This window comes from Tenrec ecaudatus, chromosome 4 (genome assembly GCF_050624435.1).
Source record: "Tenrec ecaudatus isolate mTenEca1 chromosome 4, mTenEca1.hap1, whole genome shotgun sequence".
Taxonomy (NCBI): Eukaryota; Metazoa; Chordata; class Mammalia; order Afrosoricida; family Tenrecidae; genus Tenrec; species Tenrec ecaudatus.
The window spans coordinates 57,060,255-57,079,567 of record NC_134533.1 but is presented as its reverse complement, the minus strand read 5'-3'; the positions used below and the strand labels follow the sequence as shown (position 1 = coordinate 57,079,567).

The 19,313-nt window shown below is 42.3% G+C and overlaps 1 pseudogene; it reads right to left on the bottom strand.

Annotated features, from left to right (window-relative positions):
- Positions 1 to 14,826: 14,826 nt before the first annotated feature.
- LOC142446684 (eukaryotic translation initiation factor 3 subunit E pseudogene) lies at positions 14,827 to 16,134 on the bottom strand (annotated as a pseudogene).
- Between the last annotated feature and the right edge of the window lie 3,179 nt (positions 16,135 to 19,313).

The following is a 19,313-nucleotide window of genomic DNA, read 5'->3' as shown; positions in this document are numbered from 1 at the left end:
CTCTATCCATCCCCAGGTGGGTCCGCCTACATGCAGATACACCCACATACTGAGCATGAAGACGGTGAGGCATGTTACATCATTTTTCACGACATATGCTTTCACTATGTTCAATTTGTAACAATGAAAATATATCCTGCATGTCAGATATGTACATTACGATTCAAAACAGTAGCAAAATTACAGTGATGAAGTAACAACAAAAATAATTTTATGTTTGGGGGTCACCACAACATGAAGGACTGTATTAAGGGGTCACGGCATTAAGAAGATTGAGAACCACTGCTGTAGGGTGTTTCCTTAGGCATTTAAATGGGGGAAAGAGGCAGTTTCCCTTCTCAGGGCAGCAAACAAATATTATTTCAGATTTTATCTAGTCCACCATCTTGACAGTTCCCTCTGGGTTAACTGGCTGTGGGACTTGATCTTGAATGATCGCTTGTTATTATTTCATCTCAAGCAGCGGGCCTTGCATCATCACAAGCATATCCTTCCACTCCGTGGCATTTAAAATAGAAGACACTATTCGCAAGTTGGTTACTCTCTATTTTAGTAATGGGTCCTCAGGAAGCTTAAGATATCTATAGAAATTTGATCACCTCCTTTAGAGCCCCTGGATTTAATATTTTGTTTTGTCTATTCCACTCCTGAATTACTTTCTGAGTGATCAGTGGTCATGGGAATATTTGCTGTTTTTCCAACATAATTTTCCCTTTCTGGGTTGACCCTAAGGTTGGTGATTATAGTTCTGCCTTTACCAGATCTAGGCTTGGTTCAATGCTATGATCTGTCATTGCAGCTATAATTCATAATTTCAAAACACACCCAAGAAAGTGTGTGTTACTAAGAAAATGATATGGGGAGCATATACAATCTCTTTTGGTTTCCCAAAGAAGAAGGAAAATCCAATCCATACCAACTCTCTTCTCACAAGATAGAAGTCAGAGCTGCCTTGGTCCTTGAACTTCTTCTATCATATTCTGACACTAACCATCCATCTTGCAAGCACTCTACTTCTCTACTGGGCTCAGTAATTCCTTGAACTGGCGATCTAGAACTCACAAGAAGTACCTATAATTGTGGAGATGTGTTAGGGAAGCCAGTTAACATCAGAAATCAGGAAGGCTACAGTCCGTTTGTATGCAGCAACTCTTCTTGGTTGTGCTGGCTGGCTCTGGTCCTTAGCCCCTCAGCCACGCGTGTGGCCTCTTCATCTGCAACCTGCTCAGGCAAGTGTTATAAAGTGCCTCTCAAAACCACAGTCCAAGTTCACTGCTAGCCAGTTGATTCTGATTCACAGTGGCTTTGTAAGCCAGGGTATGACTACCCGTTGGGGCTTCAGAGACTATAACTCTTGAGGGGAATAAAAAGCATCCTTTCTCCCATGAGCAGTTGGTGGTTTCGAATTGCTGACTTTTCTGTTGGCAGCTCAACACGCAAGCCAGCCTCCTGCCCAAAGTCACCCAGCTGTACTTGTTCCAAGGGCTGGCAACCTGTCACTCTGTCTCGGGGTCTCAGTGCTTCAGCCTTGTTGCCTCTACAACTTCAGGCGGGGATCTTGCATGCCCTCTGCCAGTGGCTCTTCATCTTGATGGCCACGAGATTCCTCTTCCTGTTTCTGAAATGACTCTTTATACCAAATGCAATGGCAAAACTAACCAAGTTAGATTCCTTCTTCTACACCTTATTTTGAGGTTCCCGTTCAATCATTTGCGGATATTATAAAGACTGGATATTATATTATAAATGATATTATTATATCATTCTTTCCTTATCATTATGTATTTCCATATGCACCCAACTAGCCAATTCCTCAGGAGTTAAATCTATTGATCCTTTTTACCACTAATAGCTTTTGCCTTTAGTAATTGATTGGGGGATGGGGCGTCCTGTGGTATAGTGATTACTCCTTGGGGTCCAGTCCTCATGGTTGTCAGCTTGAGAGCTCCGCAGGAGAAAGACTGAGCGTTCTACTCCCATAAGCAGTTGCAGTCTCAGACCCACAGGGGGTCATGATGAGTCAGCATTGACTCTATGACAGTGAGTTTGGCTTGGTTTTGGCTTTGGTAATTGATTACAACCTAACATTGATGTCAATCCATGAGTATATTTTTATACTATTCATAAACCAAAAGTCTCTTATTCTCCCATTTATCCCCTTTGTTTCAAAAACACATATTCCAATTTTTTAAAACATTTTTAGGGGCTCATACAACTCTTATTACAATCCATGCATATACATACATCAATTGTATAAAGCACATCTATACATTCTTTGCCCTAATCATTTTCTTTCTTTCTGTTTTTTTCTTTTCTTTTTTTACAGTTTATTAGGGGCTCATACAACTTTTATCTCAATCCACACATATACATACATCGATTGTATAAAGCACATCCGTACATTCTTTTCCCTGATCACTCTCAAAGCATTTGCTCTCCACTTAAGCCCTCTGCATCAGGTCCTCTTTTTTTTGTCCCCTCCCTCCCCGATCTCCCCTCCCTTATGAGCCCTTGATAATCCACAGATTGTTATTTTGTCATATCTTGTTCTATCTGGCGTCTCCCTTCCCCCACTTCTCTGCCGTCCATCTTCCAGGGAGGAGGTCACATGTGGATCCTTTTAATCAGTTCCCCCTTTCCAACCCACTCACCCTCCACTCTCCCAGCATCACCCCTCACACCCCTGGTCCTGAAGGTATCGTCCACCCTGGATTCCCTGTGCCTCCAGCTCCCATATGGACCAGTGTACAATCTCTGCCCTATCCAGTCCTGCAAGGTAGAATTTGGATCATGGTAGTTGGGGGGAGGAAGCATCCAGGATCTGGGGGAAAGCTGTGTTCTTTGTCGGAACTACATCGCACCCTGACTGACCCGTCTCTTCTCCTAAACCCCTCTATGAGGGGATCTCCAGTGGCTGACACTTGAGCCTTGGGTCTCCACTCTGTTCTTCCCCCTTCATTCAATATGGTATATACATACATATATACACACACATATATATACATATACATATATATACCTACACACACATATATATATTCTTTTTTGTGTGTGTGCATGATGCCTTATACCTGGTCCCTTTGGCACCTCGTGATCACACCGGCTGATGTGATTCTTCCATGTGGGCTTTTTTGCTTCTGAGCTAGATGGCCGCTTGTTCACCTTCAAACCTTTAAGACCCCAGACACTATCTCTTTCGATAGCCGGGCACCATCAGCTTTCTTCGCCACATTTGCTTATGCACCCGTTTGTCTTCAGAGATCGTACCATGGAGGTGTGCAGCCAATGATATGATTTTTTGTTCTTTGATGCCTGATAACTGATCCCTTTGGGACCACGCAATCACACAGGTTGGTGTGTTCTTCCCTGTGGGCTTTGTTGCTTCTGAGCTAGATGGCCGCTTGTTTATCTTCAATCCTTTAAGACCCCAGTCACTATCTCTTTTGATAGCCGGGCACCATCAGCTTTCTTCACCACATTTACTTGTTCACCCGCTTTGGCTTCAGCAGTTGTGTCGGGAGAGTGAGCATCATAGAGTGCAAATTTAATAAAAGAAAGTATTCATGCATTGAGGGAGTGCTTGAGTAGAGGCCCAAGGTCCATCTGCCACCTTAATACTAAACCTATAAATGTAGACACTTAGATCTATTTCCCCATCCTCATATATATATTTGCATGTACATGTCTTTGTCTAGACCTCCATAAATGTCCCTTGACTCCCAGCTCCTTCCTCCATCTCCCTTGACTTTCCTCCTGCCCTATTACCATGCTCCGTCCCCACCTGGGCTACCGCTATACCTCTTCTCTACACACCTTACTCTTGATCATTCCCCACCAGGCCAGCTATCCCCCCTCACTACCATTTTGGGTCCCATGTTGTTCCCTTGTCCCTGTGTTTGTTAACACCACTTCCTAATCCCCCCCCCAAGTGCCCCGGAACTGTCGGTCCCATTGTTTTTCCTCCAGATAGTTCATCCAGCCTGTCCTATTCAGACAGACCTGTGGAGACACTAACATGCACAAAAACAAGACAGAGGAAAACAAAGCAACAGTATACAACCAGACAACAAAACAACAAAAACAAACCACTGACAAAAAACAAAACAGGACTCACTCTCACTCTCTCACTTACTAATTCACTCACTCTCTTACTCACTCTCTCACTCCCAAATCATCTCACTCACTCTCTCTCACTCTCACTTACTAATTCACTCACTCTCACTTTCACTCACTAACTCATTATCTCATTCACTCTCTCATTCTCTCTCACTCTCTCAATTACTAATTCACTCACTCTCACTCTCTCACTCACTTTCACTAACCCATTATAAAAAAATAAAAGAAAAAGAACAAAACAAAACACTTCACAAAAGAAAAGCTTGTAGATAGTTCAGGGATCGTTTGCTGGCCCTTAGGAGCGTTTTCCAGTCCAGTCTGTTGGGGAACCACGCCCTGGCCCCAAAGTCCACTTTTAGCATTCCCTGGGGACCTTGCCACTCCATTCCCTTGCTGCTCCGCTGCACTCTCCCAGTGCTTTGCCTCGGTGTGGTGGGATCAGGTCAGGTGCAATTCACACACTGTGTTTCTGGTGCTGTCCCCTGTATCGCCCTTAGTCACTGAGGGGCATCATTTCTCATAGTGGGGCCAGCCATGTTGTTCTCTCTGTGAACTGGCTGCTCTACTCAGGAATATCATCCTCACGGCCTGGTGGGCCAGGCTGTGTTCCACTCTCTCCTCCTCCCCCTTCATCTGCTCCCGTGTGCTCTGATCAGATATGTCCATTTCCCATAGCTGCAGAATCAATGTCGTCCTTTGAAACAAATTGTTTTTTGGGGAGGGGCAGGAATCCACTTAATTTTTGGTGCTGGGGCCAGCCTCCCAGACCTCTCCACTGATTCCCTACTCCACGCCGGGATGTTGCATTCATACCTTGCGGCACTGGGTTGAAGTCTGGTCCCTCTTTCCCTGTGGAGATATAAACAATACCCTCCCCTTGGGTGGATTAGTGCCCCCACTCCCCTTTTCTTCCTTATATTCATCCTTTTATTTTCCTTTCCCCACCTCCTCCACTGTTGTCTACCATGTGCATCCCTGGTTTTGATCTGGTCTCTGCCACACTACACAGTCTTCACCCCAAAAATGTTTGTATACAGTAGCTTTTTCCCCTATGCCACTTTTGCATTAAAAAAAATTTTTTTTAATACTTACCTCAGCGGGCTCATGTTGTACTTGTCCTTTTGTGCCTGACTTACGTCGCTTAACATGATTTCCTCCAGTTCTTCCCATGCCGCTATGTGCCTCATACGTTCATCACTGCTTTTTAGTGATGCGTAGTACTCCATTGTATGTATATACCACAGTTTTTTAATCCACTCGTCAGTTGATGGAAATTTGGGTTGCTTCCAGCTCCTTGCAATTGTGAACTGTGACACAATGAACATTGGAGCACAGATGTCTGGCCTTGGTTTGTTTCTTGCCTTTCTGGGTATATGCCCAGTAGGGGGATTGCTGGGTCATATGGTAACTCTATTTCCATCTGTTTTAGGTATCGCCAGATTGATTTCCATAGTGGCTGTACGTACTTACAGGCCCACCAGCAGTGGATGAGAGTTCCTGTTTCCCCACATCCCCTCCAACACTTGTTGCTTTCTGATTTTTTGAATTGGGCTACCTTTGAGGGTGTCAGGTGGTACCTCATTGTTGTTTTAATTTGCATTTCTCTTATGGCTAAAGATCGGGAACATTTTCTCATATGTTTGTTGGCCATTCGGATTTCTGTCCCTGTGAAATTTCTGTTCAAGTCCTTTGCCCACCTTTCAAGTGGGCTATTGATTTTTTTTTCTTTTTGGAAGCTAGCAGAGTATTGCAGATTTTAGTAATTAGGCCTTTGTCTGATGTGTCATTGCTAAAGATGTTTTCCCAGTCTGTGGACTCTCTTATTACTCTCTTGGTGAATTCTTTAGATGTACACAAGTGTTTTATCTTCAGTATATCCCATTTTTCAATTTGTGCCTCCTCTGTGTGTGTGTGTCCTTCCCTATTTCTGATAGCCTGTGTATCCCCTGCGCCAAAGTTCTCAAGTTGGTGCGAATTCCCTTATTCATGGCCCTAGTAGTTTGGGGTTTAACTTCAAGGTCTGTGATCCACCTTGAGTTTATTCTTGTGTATGGAATGAGATGAGGGTCTTGCTTCATTTTTCTGCATGTTGATATCCATTTTTTCCAGCACCACTTGTTAAACAGGGCATCGGCTTCCCATTTTATATTTTTGGGGCCCTTATCAAAGATCAGCTGTGTGTATGCTGCTGCTTTTATTTCTGGGTTTTCAGTTCTTTTCCATTGGTCTGAGTATCTGTCATTGTACCAATACCATGCAGTTTTGAGAACTGTGGCTGCATAGTATGTGCCAAAGTCAGGTAAAGCAAGCTCTCCCACGGTGTCCTTCTTCTTGAGGAGTTCTTTGCTATTTCTGGGCTTCTTCCCTCTCCATATGAAGTTGGTAGTCAGTTTTTCCATTTCTTTGAAGAAAGATGATGGTAATTGTATTGGGATGGCATTAAACTTATATAGTGCTTTTGGCAGAACTGACATCTTAACTATATTAAGTCTCCCAATCCAAGAGCATGGGATATTCTTCCATTTGTTGAGGTCGCTCTTGGTTTCTTGTAATAGTGTTCTATAGTTTCCCCTATATAGATCTTTTGTTTTTTCAGTGAGGTGTATCCCTAGATATTTCAATTTGTGTTTGGCTATTGTGAAGGGTACTACCTTTTTGATCTCTTCTTCTGTGGTCTTATCTGATGTGTATAACAGTCCGATGGACTTCTGTTTGTTGATCTTGTATCCTGCCACTCTACCAAACTCCTCTATTGCTTCCAGTATTCCCCTAGTGGAACTTTTGGGATTTTCCATATATAAAATCATATCATCTGCAAATAACGATAGTTTCACCTCTTCCTTCCCCAGATGAATACCTCTGATGTCCCTTCTTTGCCTTATGCTTTGTTAGCTAAAATCTCCAGCACGATATTAAATAGGAGTGGGGACAAGGGGCATCCTTGTCTGGTCCCCTTTTTCAGTGGGATTGTGTTAGGCTTTTCTCCATTGACTATGACTTTGGCTGTTGGTTTTTCATATATAGCTTGTATTGTCTTGAGGAACTTTCCTTCCATTCCTATTTTCGCAAGTGTCTTAAACAGGAATTGGTGTTGGATGTTGTCGAATGCTTTTTCTGCGTCTATTGATATTATCATGTGATTCTTATACTTTTTCATGTCAATGTGACGAATAATACTAATGGTCTTTCATATGTTGAACCATCCCTGCATCCCTGGTATGAATCCCACTTGGTCATGGTGAATTATTTGTTTTATATACTTTTGTATTCTGTTGGCTAGTGTTTTGTTAAGGATTTTTGCATCAATGTTCATTAGGGATATTGGTCTGTAATTCTCGATTCTTGTGGGATCCTTGCCCGGTTTGGGTATCAGAGTTATATTAGCTTCATAGAAGGAGTTCGGGAGTTTGCCATCTTTTTCTATGTTCTGGAAAAGTTTGTGTAGGATTGGTATTAGTTCTTCCCTGAATGCTTGGTAGAATTCTCCAGTGTAGCCATCTGGTCCAGGGGATTTTTTTGTCGGTAATCCCTTGATAACCTTTTCTATTTCTTCTATTGCTATGGGTCTGTTGAGATTCTTGATGTTCACCGAGGATAGTCTAGGGAGGGATTGTTTTTCCAGGAATTTGTCCATGTCTTCCAAATTGTTGAATTCACTGGAGTACAATCCTTCATAGTACTGTGTAACTATCCTTTTGATTTCATTAGGGTCTGTTGTAATGACCCCTCTTTCATCCCTTATTCTTGCTATTGAGATTTGTTCCCTCCTTTCTTTGGTTAGGTTTGCCAATGGTCTATCGATCCTGTTTATCCTTTCAAAGAACCAACTTTTAGCGATATTAATTTTTCCATCGTTTTTTTTAATTTTCCCTCTCCTGAATCTCAGCCCTGATTTTTATAATTTCTTTTCTTTTGCTATTAGTAGGGTTATCCTGCTGACTCTGCTCTAGTTTTTGTAAATTTTGTGTCAGCATATCCATCATGAGTCTCTCTTCCTTTCTTAGGTGTGCTTGTATTGCTATGAACCTTCCTCTGATGACTGCCTTAGCTGTGTCCCATAAGTTTTGGTACGTTGTGTGCTCATTTTCGTTGGTTTCTAGAAATTTCCTGATTTCGTCTCTGATCTGCACCAGTATGCACTCCTTTTGCAGTAGAGAGTCATTCATCCTCCAATTATTTGCTCTTATTTTCTTTGTCTTCCTTTTGTTGATTTCCAGTCTTATGGCACAGTGGTCAGAGAGAGAGGTCTGTATTACTTCAATGTGCTTAAATTTATGTAGATTTGCCTTATGCCCCAGCATGTGGTCTATCTTCGAATATGTGCCATGGGGACTTGAAAAGAATGTGAAAATTTTTATATTTGGATGAAAAGCTCTGTAAATATCTATTAGGTCAAACTGTCTAATTGTGGAGTTTAGCTCTCTAGTCTCCTTGTTGAGTTTCTTTCCCTGTGATCTATCTTTCTCAGTGAGTGGTGTGTTGAAGCCACCCACTATAATTGTCGAGTCTGTGATTTCTTTCTTAATCTTTTGGAGTGTTTGGTTGACGTATTGAGCTGGTCTCTCATTCGGGGAATATATGTTTACAATGCTTAGTGGTTCATTGTCTATGATTCCCTTGAGCATTATATAGTGTCCCTCCTTATCTCTTTTTATGGTTTGCACTTTGAGGTCAATTTTATCCGAGATTAGGATTGCAACCCCTGCTTTTTTTGTATTGCTGTTTGCTTGGTAGGTCCTTCTCCAGCCTTTGATTCTCAGCCTATTTTTGTCTGTAGCCTTGAGATGTGTCTCCTGTAGGCAGCAAATTGATGGGTTGTGTTTTCTAAGCCATTCTGCTAGTCTCAGTCTTTTAATGCCTGAGTTCAGGCCGTTGATATTCAGGGTTATTATCTCCATGTGCGGACTCTGTGATGCCATTTTATACCTTTTGTGTTGGGAGTTTTCCTACTTTCCTTTATCATTAGTGTGTGTTTTTGTGTGTGTATCATTCTTGACTTCTTTCCATCCTTAAGCCATTGCTGTCTTGTGGTCTGTTTTCTGTTTGTTGTGCTCTGGGTGAGGTTGTTCTATGTGTTGGTCTCTTATTTGTGCTTGGTGAGTGTTGTTCTTCTGCCCATACTGAGTCGGCGAGGATCTTTTGTAAGGCTGGGTTTGTTGTAATGTATTTTTTGAGTTTTTCCTTGTCTGGGAAGACTTTTACTTCTCCATCGATCTTGATCGATAATTTGGCTGGGTAGAGTATTCTTGGGTTTGCGTTGTTTTCCTTCAATTTTTGGAATATGTTACTCCACTCTCTCCTTTTTTCCATAGTTTCTGCTGATAGGTCTGAGCATATCCTTATGTGGAAACCTTTACATGTGATTGCTTGTTTTGCCCTAGCTGCTCTCATGATTTTCTCCTTTTCCTCAAAGTTGGATAGTTTAACTATTATGTGCCTTGGTGATTTCTTCTTTGGGTCCCGTCGTGCTGGTGTTCTTTCAGCCTTCTGGATGGTTGCCTGGTTTTCATTCATTAGGCTGGGGAAGTTTTCCTCCAAGAATTCTCTCGCTATTGTTGCAGATGACTTCTTTGTTGTGTCTTCCTCCGGAAGGCCAATAATTCTAATGTTCTTCTGCTTCATAGCATCAGACATAGCTCTTATGTTTTCTTCGGCTTCTCTGATGCTCTTATTAGATTTTTGTTCACGTTTATTAAAGTCTGCTTGGCTGTCCTCCAAGACACTGATGCGGTTCTCTGATTCCTCCAATCGATTCTCAAGAAACATGACTCTGCTATTGTTTTTCGTTATCTCCTCGCTAAGTTCCTGTATTTCCCTTTGGTGTATGGCTTTTATCTCCTCTATCGTTTCATCCTTTTTCTGTATTGTTTCCCTCATATCCTGCATGGCTCCAAGCAGCATTCTGAGAGTTTCTTTGTATGGCATCTCAATGTCTGCTTCTTCTATGTATTTTGCTATGTTCAGGACATCTTCTGCCTTTGTCTTTTGTTTCTCCTGTTTTTTTGTTGAGGTCGTTGGGGCTGATGGCTGTTTGTGTTGCATTGTTTTTGAGGGACCAGGTGCCATTTTCTAGTCTCTCTCTGGAAGACTTACAGGAATGCTTCTTTGAACTGCCTACAGCTGATTTTGTTATGGGATTAACCTACCACTTTATCTTCCTGTGGCTTCCCTATCAGGGGAGTGCCCAGATGGCAGGTCGGCTGCCTCCCCAGTGTTGCAGAGGCTGGGCTGAAGTTCCTGCTATTGGTTTGAATATTGATAAGTGTTGGCTGAGCTGCCTTATGTCTCCAGGTACACAGGCAGGAACTCCCTGGTGAGAAGTCCGAGGAGTATCCCCTGGAGAGCAAGCAGGCCTTACCCTAGCCTTGGGCTATCTATGCAGGGTGGAGCTCACCTAGCTGGGTGTGGCCCAGGTGCAAATGCTCTAGGGCAATGGGAGTGCCCCCGTAAATCTGCAATGGAGTGTGAGAGAGCAGGTTAGGAATAAGAGGGGGAGAAAAATTAAAAATTGAGACCAGACTGTGCAGGGGTACAGGGAAGCGAGGGAAGCAAAAACAACTATGTAGCTGAGTCCCACTCCCTGCCTGTGGACCTGCAAGGGCTTACTCCCTGCCCCAAGCCCCAGCAGCAGTCTGCAGCTGAGCCCCAAGAAGAGTCGCAAGAAAGCTGCTGAGCAGCCCCCAGAGAAGTGGGGGGACAGAGAGCAGAGATGTTAACAGACGCCGCAGTGTAGCTGAACCTTGATCCCTGCCTGTGGAGCTGTGGGGGTTTGGGTTCAGTCCCTGCTCAGACCACACGGCGCGGCAAGCTGTGGCTGTGGCTGTGCCTTGAAAAAGCCCCTGCGCAGCCCTCCAAGGCTATGTGGGAATATATAGCAGAGACACAAACAGAAGCAACAATGTAGCTGAACCCCATCCCTGCAGGTGGAGCCGCAAGCGTCCTGTCCCTGCCCTGAGGCAGGTAGGGGAAAACTGTGGCTGTGCTGAGACCAAGCCCTGTTACAGGCTCCAAATGGTCCTGACTTGGGCAGACACAGCAGCTGGGCTAGGGTCAAGCCCCAGCCAGCTTCCACTGAGGTAAGCCAAAAGCCCCCAACCCCTCAAAACCCCATGGATCTGTGCCTACTTATCTTTATGATGCACCTCCTGCGATCCAGCGACGTTGAATTTCCCTCTAAGCTACTCTCCTGGGCTGGATTCTGCAGAGTCCCTCTGGTATCCACATATTCCAATTAATCTGAGCCGTTATACCCCACCATTCGGACGGCAACTGCATGCATAATTCATTTACGAAGGAGCAGCACAAGGCTAGTCCCTATGAAGTGGAAGTTAAATGTGTCCCAGCTTCCCAAAGTGTTGTAGTGTTCCACGATCCCTGATATCCATGGCTCCTTCTATCCGTGCTATTCCTTATGTTTTAGGGGTCTGTAATTTGCTGCAGAGGCACCCTGGTGGCATACTTTTACTTCTGGGGCTTCTAACTGTAAGGTCAGCAGTTCAAAACCACCAGCAAAGACAAGAGAAAAAGTGGCGCTTCTACTCCCATTAAGTTGGAGTCTCAGACACTCACAGGAGCATGTCCATAGAGCCACTACGATTAACTGTGAGTTAGCCTTGACCCCACAACGGTGAGAATTTACTGCAACATCACACATAATTAATGAACCATCAAAGAGATGATTGTGGCTGCTGGCAAGTTCCAAGTTGGTGGGATAGAAGTCAGTCTGGAGAATTCTCACCCATGCAGGTACAGGGATTCACAAATTTTAAAAAGTAGGTCAGAAGAGAGGCTGCTGACACAAGGTTGTGGAAGATGGAAATTTGGTCAGATGATAGGCTGCTGTTTCAGGGACATCAAGGACATGGGTCACGCTGCTGCAGAGGATGGGATGTTCCATATCCTTACATCAAGCGTTAGTATAAAGGCTGTCCCAATTCACATAGCTCCAAGAATGAAGAATCCAAATTGGCAGATCAGATTACAGGCCACTGACTCACATAACTGTGTAAGTCAGTGAATCAGGTAGGAAGATAGACAGCTGGTTCAAGTCCCAAGAACAGGGGGTCAGAAAAAGATAAACAAACTATAGGATCCAGAGCAAGTGAGAGCTCTTTCCCACAACATTCCTATATATTGGATACAGAGTTTACCCCCCAAAGCGACTAAGGCTGCTGACTTGAGTCATCTAGCAAGGTGGTGACTCAAGAGACATTCCAACCCTCCTGCTGCTTTGCATATTATATAGCTCACTCCAAAATGGGACCATGACTAAACATCGGGGCTAAGACTTCCAACACATCCAAAAGGGGTTATAGTGACTAGAAAGGCTACTTGATAATTCCTGTACCACATAACCCATCCATGTCATGTGCTGATAGAGCAACTTTATTTGGTATCAGGTAGCCACCTCACCCTATACTTCTTATCCACAACTAATTAGAAACAAGTGGACCCTTGAATGAAGAACAACACCAACTAAAACATATGCTTATCCATGTTCTGGGAGGAGTCGGACAAGAAAGCGTTGCCTTAGCTGAGGTAGGAATCTGGTTTTCAACATATTCTGTGTCTTGGTTTTGTTTGTTAGTATTAGGGTGTCTCTCAGAGGTGTTATGTCATTGGAGGTCACCTTCATGAAGTTGTGTTAAATGTTTTTCTGTGTTTCGGTATATGAAGCCCAGGATTAATGAACCTGTAAGACCAGCAAGTAGAATAAGGGCTTCAGTGGGTTGTGGATGGGGGGGGGGGAGAGAAGGGGGTACAGTGGTGGGGGGCGTGAGGAGTAAAAGGGAGTTGATATCAATGAGTCCAGGAAGAAAAAGAAAGTTTGAAATTGGAGTGGGTAGCCATTGTACAATTCTGCCTGATGTGACTGAACTGTGGAATGATGTGTGCATCGATGAATTAAAAATAATTACCTAGGATCACAGAAGGGGAGGGTGGTGGAAATAGGGAGTTAACAGTAATGCGTGCAGGAAGGAGGAAAATGTTCCAAAGTTGATTGTGATGTGGGCTGCACAACCCTTGTTACTATGATTGAACTATTGAATTGTATGATATGTTTGTTATAGCTCAATATATTCAATAAAAAAGCTAAGTGTCCTAGTTAGTAAAGTAAATTGGATATGTCTTTCAGTACAGCTATATCTGTAAAAGTGATATTAGGTAAAGACATACTAATATGGAATTAGAATAGTCTATATCTGAAATGACTGTTTTAAAAGAAATTGTATGATTTTATCCAAGTAAGTGAAAAAGCAAATTAGAACTGGAGAAAAACCATTGTCAAAATATAAGCTTGATTTGTTAAAAGCCTACACATGGTATTATTAAATTCTACAGTGTTCATAATTTAGAACATATACTGTTTATTTGGGGGGAAGGAATGTTCTGGCTTAGAGACCAAAACAAGGAAAGACAGCCTCTGGGTGGGGAATGAACAGATGTGTGTATCTAAGTTTTTCTTGGTAGAAACTTAACAGAATACCAAGAGGGGGCAACTTTAAAGAACAAAAATTTACTTTCTCACAGTTTTACACAATAAAACCCCAAATCAGGTTTGAACTGTGTCAATTCCGGCTAAGGGCTTTGACTGAGGAACTGTTCCTTGGCTTTCTCCTCTCTTTAATGAGTGCCAGTAATCCTTGGCTCTCCTTGGATTGTAGGTGGACCTTTGGCTGTGTCTGCCTTCCCTCTGTGCTTTCTTTTCTGTGCTTGTGTTTTCCTCGTTTATAGAAAGAGTAAGATAGGAATCATTTTAGTCTGGTACGACTTAACTGATGGTATCTTCAAATAAAGATTCTACCTCTCTCAACATCGTCATATTCTTTAGGAATCCAGATATCCTTTTTGGATCTTTGAGTCTATAGCAGTACGTTTCTACTTTCAATTACCCTGGAAAAGGTAAATTCTAGAGCAAAAAGCGAGGCCTTTAGGAGAAAGAGAAAATCAATCTCTTCTGTCTGAGTCTCAGGACTTTGAGGAATGGACTTTAGAGAGGAGGAACTTGTTCAAGGGGAGATTTGTGGCAAGAATTAGACTGACATTTAACGTGGAGAAAGGCAATGCTTTCTAAATGCTGGGCAGATGCTGTCCAGTGCCAACAATGGTGGGAAGCAAGCGAGGTAACCAGGCACAAAATATAAGGAAGTGCTCGCTATCTGGGTTGTCCACGTCCTGAATGAGGGCCCGTGGGAAAAAGAGTTTACATACCCCTTTGCCTTGCTTTTTGAGAAAAGCATTTGAGAGATTTTCCTCTAGGCCTCCTGTATGGAATTTGTATCTTTTTCAAGTTGGTTGAACGTTTCCTTGGCAAGCAATAAACAACTTAGTTTGATACTTCTGATAAGGTCCTGGGCTAAAATCTACCCTGTAATTGGCATGCATCTTGCAGGGATTGGTCATAGCCTATGAAAATGAGGTGATTTGTAGCCTAAAATGTACATGAAGTGTCTGTGGCCTACTCTGAAGGGATGGAGAAGTTGGTACCCTCTGCGCCCTCCTAAGGGCCTGCCCTGAAATTGACAGGTTGTTTGTGAGAGTAAACAGCAGCCCCACAGAGTTATTTTGGTGGTGGTTGTTTGAGACACAGTTTTTTACAAATTCTATAAAATGTAGACTTAATTGGTTGATTCTATAATGTATGTCCCACTGTCCATAATGGTTTTATTAGTGCACCTTTAGTTTTCTCATCCTTTTGAAAACAGCTCTTCAGTAGAAGCCAGAGTCCTGAGTTGCCCTGTTAGGAACCTCTGATCTACTATTCTGGCTAAGTTCCTTTTCAGTATTCATGGTCAACATCGGGTTTCTAAATTAAGGCTTTTAGTCTTTTAAACCTCTTGCTGATAGGGTAAGATGTATTGCTACTCATTAGCACATGACCTAATTCAGAATCAATTTCGGCACCCAGTCTTGCATTTCTAATCAAATTCACAGGCCACCTTTCAGCTTCTTCTGGGGTCATCTTCAATTTATTTGCCAACATGCTAATGCCAATACAATGATGGATGTGGTGAAGAGGCTCAAATAAGAAAAGGTGGACATTGTTAATGAAATCTTCAAGACCAGCCACCAGGAAGAAGCCATTCACAATCTCTGATTCACATCCACTCAGCTTTTTCTGGGCCTTATTAAGGTCAAAGTTTACATTCAAGCTTTCAACAAATTCTGCAATTAGGTCCTTGTATGTGTAAGATTCCTGCTGAGTAACCTTGACTAGATCTTTTGACTATCTTTGCTTGTCATGACTGCTATAGTCAAATAGCAGAGAATAAATATGTGGATTGTCTGCATTGCATGTAAAGAAAGAGAACAATAATGTTATCTCGGCCTTTGGGGTGGTTGAAGAGAACACACAGAGGCCACTGTATGAGCCATGTAAACCACTGAAGAGACAGGCATGGAGAACTCCAAGAATTACTATTCATGGTCTCTTTCAGCATCGTAAGGTCTTCTATGGCTGCACCCCAATTCTGCATTAAGAATTTTAGAGGCCAGTTTTCCCATAGGGAACTCAAAGTATTCCTGTCCATTGCTGAAACCAGCACTCTAAAAAAGAAAAGATATTCTGTTGCTCTTGAGTAATTCCAGCATTCATGTTGAAAATATTCATATCTGAAAAATATGAGCGCCTAAACATTCGTGTCCCTAAAACCATGCTAACCAGTCAGTGAAATAGCATCCGACCCTCCCGTGGTTGACTGCATTTGCCTTGTAGTTTCTGGATCTTCAGACATCTTCACAATTACTTGTTTTGCCTGTAGTTTTTTAGTAGTACAACAACTATGATTCTTTTTCTTGCAAATCATGCAGAATATCATCGGAATAAAGGTTTTCATATACATCCATGGCAAAGTCTACCACGTTGGTATCACTAAGAAGATGCAATTTCCTTTATCTTAATCCTTTTTCATCATATATCTCTTTTAGGGAGAGAAACTCCAGCAGCAGAGAGACTAGATTCTGGTCAAGAAGAGTCACGATGTGAGTCGTCAAGTTGTACTCCACCATCTTGCCAAAGAAAAGGCCCGCCGAGACAGAAGGAAAGAACAAGCGAAGCAGCAGGTAGAAAGGAGAAAGGAGAGGGAAAGGAGAAAGGAGAGGGAAAGAGAGGGAGGGAAGAAGGAGCTTCTGCAAAAGCTATGATCCAGGGCCCCAACGCTGAAGAGAGGCGGAGGCGAAGAGGGCCCAAGCGCTGGAGGGGTCGCCACAGGCTAGAAGTGGCACTGTCGCTAGTGACAGGGAGCAGCACCAAGAGGAGACGTCCTAAAGGGACAGGAAACGGAAGAGTTGTCCTTCACTAAAGAAGGCAGACCGGCTTCTTCAGAAGGTGTTTGGCCCTCTTACATACTTGTCTTTTCTCTCAACTTTTCTTGGGGAATTTCCAATTTGGGAAAGAAACAGGATCATAGTATTATATGCACTTCCTTACTCAGCAGTGGACTTTACCTTTAGCATGGTTCGGAAGAGCAGAGCAAACAAGTTCTACATGAGGATATTCCTAGGATTGGATTTGCTGGGTCATATTGTAATTTGATGATAAAAAGGAAGCTGGAGATTACATGATAGGATTTTATAAAACCAATAACTTGTTCGTAGAAAATATCTTTTTTCAACAACATAAAAAGTGACTATACACATGGACTTCTCCAGATGGAATACACAGAAATAATGTGACTGCCTCTGTGGGAAGAGTGGTGTATAGGTTCAATACCAGTAGCGAAAATCATGTCTGGGGCTGATGTGGAACGCACTAACAAATCACTCCTGTGTAAGTTCAGGAAAAAACAGAAGAAAATTAAAAGCAAGTCCATGAGAGCGAAAATATGACCTTGAGTCTAACCTACCTTAATTACAAGAATATTTCAAAAACAAATTTGATGCATTTAAAGCTTATGCCAAAAGACCCGATGAGCTGCGGGATGACATCAAGAACTTCATTCATGAAGAAAGCAAAAGATCATTAAAAATACAGGGAAAAAAGCAAAGATCAAGTGGCTGTCAGAGAGACTCTGGCACTTACTCTTTACCGCAGATGAGAGGAAGCAAAGGGTAGAAATGAGTAAGTCAAAGAATTAAATAGGCTATTTCAAATGGCAGCTTGAGAAGATAAAGCCAAATATTATAATGAAATGTGCAAAGATCTAGAGTTCAAAAACCAAAAAGGAAGAACATGGTCAGCATATCTTAAACTTGGAGAACTCAAGAAAAAATCCAAGCCTCAAGTATCAATATTAACAGATTCTATGGGTAAAATATTGAATGGTACAGGACGCATCAAAAGAAGATGGAAAGAACACACAAAATCACTGTCCCAAAAAGAACTAGTCAACAGTCCACCACTTCAGGAGGTAGTATGTGAACAAGAACCAATGGTACTGAAGGAAGAAGTTCAAGTTGCACTGAATCCATTAGCCAAAAACAAGACTCCAGGAATTGATGGAATACCAATCGAAATGTTTCAGCAAACTGATGAAGCACTGGAAGCACTCACTCATCTGTGCCAGGAAATTTGGAAGACAGTTCCTTGACAACCTGACTGGCAGAGATCCATATTTGCATCCATTCCAAAGAAAGGTGGTCCAACAGAAGGCTCAACTTATAGAACAATATCAGTACTATCACATGCAAGTACAATTTTGTTGGAGATCATTCAGTTGCAGGAGTACATTGACAGTGAGTTGCCAGGTTCAGGCTGGGTTCAGAAGAGGACATAGAACAAGTAATCTCATTGCTGATATCAGAAGGATTTTGATATCAGAAGGATTTTATCTATAACAAAGAATACCAGAAAGATGTTTACTTATGGTTTATTGACTATGCTAAGGCATTTGATTGTTTGGATCATAAGAAATTATGTATCACCTGAGGAGAATGTGAATTCCAAAACACTTCATTGTGCTTATGCCGAATTTGTACACAGATCAAGAGGCAGTTGTGTGAACAGAACAAAGGATGGTCTCTAATAAGGAAAAGTGTGCGATGGGGTTGTGTCCTCTCACCATACCTATTCAATCTATAGGCTGAGCAAATAATCATAGAAGCTGCCTTATATGAAGAATAATGTGGCATCAAGATTAGAGGAAGGCTTATTAACAACCTATGATATGCAAATGATACAACCTTGCTATGCTGAAAGTGAGAAGGATTTGAGACACTTGTTGGTGAAGATAAAAGATTTCAGCTTTTAGTAAGGATTACAAATCAATGTAAAGAAGACAAAAATTCACACAAGTGAATAAAAAATAACATTATGATAATTGGAGAAAAGATTTCAATTGTCAAAAATTTTGTCTTGCTTGGATCCACAAGCATTGCTCATGGAAGCAGCAGTCAAGAAATCAAAAGATGAATTGCATAAGGTAACTCTGCGCTGCACAGGACCTCTTGAGTATTCAAAAGCAAGATCTTACTTTGAAGCCTAAGGTGAACCTGATCGAAGACATATATTTTTAGTTGCTTCATATGCATATGAAAGTGGACTTTGAATAAAGAAGACCAAAGAAGAATCAATGCATTTGAATTGTTGTGCTAGAGAAAAATATTGCAAGTACCATGGACTGCGCAGAGGACAAAGCAACCCATTTTGGAAGTACAGCCAGCGTGGCTCCTTACAGGCAAGAATGGAGAGACTTTATAGTATAGACTTTGGACATGTTGTCAGGAGAGAGTGGTCCCTGGAGAGGAACCTTGTGTTTGGTAAAGCAGAGGGGCAGTGAAAAAGAGGAAGACCTTCAAGGAGATGGACTGACACTGTGGTTCCAACAATGGGCATACGTGTGGGGACATTTTTGAGAAAGGCAAAGGACCCAGCCTTGTTTAGCTCTGTTAGTGAAAGTGTCACTATGGGTCAGAACCAAGTTGATGGCACCTAACAGCAGTGACACGATTTTAGCTCTTGGATCTAACTTTTGCTACAAGTTTTTTGTGGACATGTTTTCAATTCTTTGGGGATATATACGTAATGCTGGTTTACATGGTAACCACAAAAGTTAGGTTTACTGTGCTAACTAGGCCTCCATAGGAACATGTGGGTGGAGTTTAATCAGATCGAAATTTAATTGGAGGGTAACCGAGATAAATGCTTTCTGAGGCCGGCCTCTGGACTGGCATGCTGCTGCTTGAGCTAGTTCATTGACTCAACCATGTGCTGCACTACCTGTGTTAAGGAGCTTTCAATGTGCTGTTTGGTCACTTGT